Source organism: Canis lupus, chromosome 16, assembly GCF_011100685.1.
Source record: "Canis lupus familiaris isolate Mischka breed German Shepherd chromosome 16, alternate assembly UU_Cfam_GSD_1.0, whole genome shotgun sequence".
NCBI classification, from domain to species: domain Eukaryota; kingdom Metazoa; phylum Chordata; class Mammalia; order Carnivora; family Canidae; genus Canis; species Canis lupus.
The window spans coordinates 50928807-50935251 of NC_049237.1; the positions used below are offsets into that span (position 1 = coordinate 50928807).

Consider the following 6445-nt stretch of genomic DNA (forward strand, 5'->3'; position numbering starts at 1 on the left):
TACGTGTGGGTATATATATTTCTTTGTCTATCTGTCTTGTGAAAAGTTATTGCTGATCTTTGGTAATTGAGAATTTCAAGTGATTTTGACTTTCCTCTTACATTCTGCTATACTGCTTGAAGTATTTACAATAAGCATGAATTATTTATATAATCAGAAGGAAAAAAGGCAACCTTTTTTTATTCAATAGGGAAAATGTGTAGCCCATGTGTAATATGTAAATTTATGACTCAGATTAAGTAAATCATTACAATCCCCCACCCCTACGATTTGTCAGATTCAGAGGGCTTCGTGCATAGGTAATTTTCTGTCTCCAACTACGTGGCTGTCTTTCTGCTTAAAAGGCTTGTTATCACAGCAATTCCCTCTGACAGACCTTGGAGCCGCTGCCCACTTGACTAGCAGGTTCCACACCACATGTAATAAATGATGCTGCTCTGCGAGCCTTCTGCTCCTGCAGTTGCTACTCTCCGTGGTTTCGCCGAATGCGTTTGCTCTTCTCAGTGACCTCCAGTTCTCTCTTCCCCCTTCACGTAGTGAACAAGTCATTATTCATTAAGTAGTTCTGTACAATACCGTGTGTGGTAACTCTGAAAATGTTCTGTTATCTGTGCTGCAAAATGATAGCTACTAGCCACAGGTGGCTAGGGAGCATGTGAGATGTGGCTGGTGCAAAGGACTGGCTTTTAAGATCTTATCTAATTTGGACTTATTTAAATAGTCACATGTGGCCAATGGACACCCATATTGGGCAATGCACCTCTAGAGCGATTTAGTGCCCCTGGGTGAAGGACAACACTCCTTCCTTTATGCCATACCTTTCACTCGCCGTCAATGCCCAGGCCTTGCAGGTGTGGCTGTGCGAGGTGGCCACCAACTGGCTCCAGTCATTCAGATTGCTCTCAAGTCTTTACTTCACTCATGATTGTTTGTTTGCACACACCTTATCCTTGGACACACCTTATCCTTGTCTCCAATCAGGACTCTGCTATGTTATTCTTAGCACGTAGGGAAGGGTGTTTATAGCGAGTCATGGCTGTGGGTTGGATATGGATTTCCTTTCACAGGGATTCTGGACTCCAACAGCTCAAAGGCTATGACTGGGCATCATTTTTAATGTCAGTGAATATTTATGACAATTGCAAGAACAAATTCCTAAACATTTCTTGAAGGGGGCTGGTCTGCTAGGAGCACATTAGGAGGTGGCATGGCCTAATTCTCCCTGTGAGCCCCTTAGAGCTTCATCTCTGAGCCATGCAAAACTGTGCATACAGAAACACCTCACAGTTAGGGATGCTTCCACGTACCTCTATGGAGCTGGGAAATTTAAACACTTTTTTTTCTGGCAGTTGCCACAACAAATACCAGAGGCACCATTAATCCTGCAGGGATTGGGTATCTAGGAAGGGCCACCATGGCACTGGCTTAATGTTCATTTTCTCTGACCCAATCCTGTCACTTTCCAGAAGGCAGGCTAGATCCATATGCAGGGTCAGGATTTGCTTCCTCCTTTGCCTTACCAAAATTCAGAGTGTCATTTAATTTATTTTATTATCTGTTTGGACGCCCAGCAGCTACTTCTTTTAGACCCTCAAAACACATGTTGTATACTCCTTTCTGAATGATGGGAGTCTATGCATATCGCACACTGTTGAGTGGGAAGACACTGGAGCCAGCAAGCCTGAGCCTGGCTTCTCCAGCCTGTTATTCTGTGTACTGAGTACATTTTTAATCTCTGTCTCTCTGTTCTCATCTTTAAATGAGGAATAATAGTAGTATATGGATTTCATAGGGCTATTGAAAGGGTGAGATAAATTAATATATAAAGCCCTGATAACAATGTCTGGCAATATTACTGATCCTATTAGTTGCAACATTAATTCTCATTATTTCTTGTTCAATTCCTAAAGGTGAATAGGCTTATAACGTTCAGGAAGGAAGCCATGTTGTCCAGAGATTTTCCTTATATGGGCAACCATACATCTTTCATTGTTGGCAAGAAAAATATGCCTATGCACACATCTTCTTAAGGTTAATAACTAAAATAACTTTCATAAATAAAATGCAATTTTTCCATTTCCTATTTAAGATGGAGAATATTAAAGCTGAAGATACGCTTTCATTCAAAGTAATATTTACTCTTTGATGATAAAATTAGCTCCATGCCCAAATTTCACAAGTATTATATTGAGAAATGAATGATCTTAAATTTGTCCCATAGCAGAGACATTCTGTTTTGTAGGATTAAATATATACAGGGACAGGGCAAGGGTGTGGAAACTATAACCCATGCCCGTTTTGATGTCTGACATAAAATTATTTCAAAACCCCTTTGCCATGAAAATTACCCTTTTGACTATTGTTGAGTCTCTATATACATTGAGATATATAAAATATGGCTAACGGATACATGAAAGAATTCTGCTATTGAAAAATGTATGGTTCTAAAACGTTTGAAAATTATGTGACCTGATGATTTCCAAGCTTTGTCTGGTAAAGGTTATCTACAAAGCAGAGATATGGGAATTTTCTCAGTCTTGTTACCAGTGACAGACCCACAGAAATGGCGTGCTAGAAAAGAAAGTCAAGATCTGACTGGATTCAAAGTTTGGAGGGAAATATTTATTCAATCGGCCTAAAAAGCTATATGGTCAATGCAGAGGCAAAAAAGAAAAAAAAAAAAAAAAAAAAAAAGAAAGAAAGAAAGAAAGAGAAAAGAAATGAGGATTGGCAGGAGGAAAGATGTGAAAAAGCCAAGAACAAGCCTATTATGAGTGGTTCTGGAACTAACTTCATGATCCATGAAGTCCTCTTTTTCTGTGCTACCGTACTTCCAGAGGTTTCAAATGTCTTCTTCATTGGACTTATCTCTACTTCTTTACTCATTAACTTCCATATGGGCCAAATCTTTGTTTACTGGCTGGACAGGAGTTGTAGATATGCTTAAGAAGAGCCTTTATTAATGAACTAAAAACTCATCTTTAGATAAGGTTCTAAAGATTATGATAGTGGTCATGATAGAGAGAGAGGCTGGAATGTAGGCATCTTTTAACTTTGGGATAGAATGGTTGATTATAAAGTCATCTCTTGAGTATCTCTTGGGCTGAAAGTACTAGTAGACAAAGGTAAAATTTCTTTCAAATGAACACTTGGGTAAACGTGCTTATAGGATAATTTTTTAGGTGAACAGCACAGCAATTTCACAGGGTAGAGATTTAGCATGTTATTTTTTCTTCAAATCAATTGTTCACACATTTCTCTTGCAACCAGTCTTAGGTGGCTGGTAATATTGAGGTTCATTGAGCATAGACGTACCTTAATTAGGACCTTATAGGACTTAAGTGGATTAGGAGTATATAGAATGAAATGATAGTGTTGAATACAGCTTATTTTTCAGAATAATTGAAAAAAGTAGAACCAAAATATTTAGGAATAAAGTATGTCCACATAGGGTGGCCAATCATCCCAGGTTGTCCAAAACTGAAGGTATTTTCAGGATACAGGATACTGTTTTAAAACTGGGAATATCTTGGGCAAACCAAGAGAAGTTGGTTATTCTAATCAAGCATCTAATAGCACAGTATTATCGTTGTGGCCACCATACCTAGAATGGCTTCATGGCTCAAGAATGGCCAAAGATCCAAAATAGGATCAAGTGGGTGATCCTCTAGAGACATTCAATAAATGGAATTTGGCTTTTTCTGTTTTCTGGACAGCTCTGTTTAAAAATATGTATTTTTTTTCTGTATTTGTATCTAATTGATATCCCTGGTAACCTAAATTAGTTTTCTGAAAATCTCCTTCCTGAGAACTAAATATAAAAATAGCAGAAGTTCAATGTAAACCATCTTCTGGTCTTTTGAGGTAGGAATTCTCATGACAGCCTAATATAGGCTGTGTCTGTTAGAATTAGTTTTCACTATCTTGGAAAAACGTTTGCTGAGGTGATGTCCTATCAATAGAAGACATCTTCCAAATTTCCAAGTGTTGGTCTGTAGAAAACATCTGAGTACCTTACAAATCTTGAAGCAGTCAGAATTCTCCAGAGTAGATGAAGAGGCATAAAATGAATATACACTAAGAAGGTTCTACTTCTATCAAGGGACTTAGATGCTTTTAGCCTCTATAATTAAAAGGAGGGAAGTTGGCTATGCAGAGGCAAGTAAAGTGAGACATAGTACCTATGCTGTGAATGTCTACTCCCATTGCTGAGAATGCACAGAAGACTCTTTTCCATTCTAAAAGTCTTGTTCAACCATGTGCACTGCCCATCCCTGTAATAAGGAAGGCTGTTGAAAAAAAAAAAAAAACCACATGTTACAATGCATTTTTCCACCTTCTTAGAGTGTTGGACTGATCCCACAAAGATCTAGCCAATACCAGGTAAATTTTAGCCAAAAAAAAAAAAAAATTAAAAAGACCAAATGAAATACCTAGAAAAGAAAATCAGCAGAAACTAAAAGTTCTGTGATCCTGCCAGAAATAGTGAAATGCTTAATTTGTGCTCTCTGCTTGAACTGTACATTCAGACCCCTGGAAAACTCCGTTAGGAACATCTTATATGCAAAGAGAGATGATTAGGGACTTTCCCTTCACTTTTCCTTTTTTTCCTTCCTTTCTGAAATATTATTTGAATGAGTCATTTCCAGGTAGAAATACAACATTTCATAAGAATGTAAAAGTGAGAATAGTTGGATAGAATCAAACTCCAGTAGATTTGCAGGCATAGGGTAAAATGTTTTGATAAATTTTAGAAAGTTTCTGTATTCCCTATGAATAAGTAGCTGGAGATCACCTGCTGACAGTGATGGGAGCAGAAGGAGTGTTTGATTTTGGATAAGTGGGCAATGTATGATATATTCAGTGTGTATAATATAATGCAATTTTATCAAATAAATATTGGACATTATCCCATTTGAATATTATAGTGATGGTGAGTACTCTCTAATTCATAGCAGTACCAACTTGCTAAATCAGATAAATTTCTCTAGCTATACCCAGCTGCTGCCCAGAAGGAAAACAAGTCAGAAGAGCAAGAAAAAAAAATAGACCTTATAATTCAATTCAGAAAGCTAAAGAAGTAAAGGCAGGAGAGGAAAACTAACAGGGGAAAATAAACATATCAAGATGGTTACAACTATTAGTTGAGATTAGTTGGCCAGATGAGCTAGAAAAACAAAAAAACACAATACTTAAATTACTGATTTGGGATATAGAATATTCGTTCCATTTGTGTACTGGGAAAAGGAACATTTAGGTTCTGAAATTAAGAACACGGGGAGATTTGTTTATGATGTTCTATAAAGCAGAAGAAAGAGGTTCCGGAGGAGATAGGAAAAGAAAAATAAAGTCAGGATGGAGGACGTAATGGAGGATTACACAATGATACGCTCCTAAAGAATAGATTAAAGAATCAGAGAATGACCACTGGGTCCTATACAACTAGGAAGCATATAGCTAGAGACAAGGCAGGAGAAACGCAATACCAATGACGCTGTTAGGATTACTGTCCACCATCCAAACATCTGATGCCAGCAACTGGAAGCTAAAAATTATCTGCCATGGTTGCCTTGAATAACTGGGCGCCTCTGTGACACTGGTCACTCTGTAGATGAAACCATGCGCATCAGGTTGCTGACTTCCCTAAATAAGACCAATGAAGCCATACATGTGCAGAGGAACATGAGGCACTGCAGAATTTCATGTTTCAGCTTTACGACCCCCATAGGAAGTCATATAAGGTTAGAATGTGTCCTGAACAAGGGGATCTACTATACCTGTCCCAAGGTATTCAGATTTGAGTATTAATTGTTGGCATAAGAAATGAGGATCATGATGAACTTAAACTAGCCAAATGGAGAGAAGTCCTTGCTTCTTTTACTTCCTTAACTTTTCTGTATTGTTAGCCAGATAACATCTCCCAAGATTCAGTACGTACTCATTTTTTGATTCTTTCAACTTTACACATTGCCAGTGTGAGAGACAGCAGGCTCTGCTTGTCCACCTGATGTGGGCCTCCTTTCTTTCACTTTTTTCAGGTTGGGCATGAGGAAGTCTACTAATCAACTTGCACAGGAATGGATCATAAATCTAAATATAAGAGACAAAACTATACAAAGTTTAAAAAGAAACTATAGGAGTGAGCCTTTATGACCTTAGGTCAAGCTCTTGTTTCTCCACTATGACATAAAGTTCTAAGCTACAGGGGCACCTGGGTGGCTCAATGGTTGAGCCTCTGCTTTTGGCTCAGGTTGTGATCTTGGGGTCCTGGGATCAATTCCTGCATCAAGCTCCCTGAGAAGAGCCTGCTTTTCCCTCAGCCTATGTCTGCCTCTCTCTGTGTGTCTCTCATGAATAAATAAATAAAATCTTTTAAAAAATTGTAAGTTACAATAGAAAAAGATAGATATATCAGACATCACCCAGCTAAACGATTTGGTGCTTC

At 38.1% G+C, this 6445-nt stretch overlaps 1 long non-coding RNA gene across 1 annotated transcript; it reads right to left on the reverse strand.

Moving 5' to 3' along the window:
• Positions 1-222: 222 nt before the first annotated feature.
• LOC119874731 lies at positions 223-6078 on the reverse strand. Its single transcript, XR_005371133.1, has 3 exons — positions 5939-6078; positions 4182-4289; positions 223-527 (listed from the first exon to the last, which is right to left on the reverse strand). It is a non-coding gene; the product is annotated as an uncharacterized LOC119874731 (long non-coding RNA).
• Between the last annotated feature and the right edge of the window lie 367 nt (positions 6079-6445).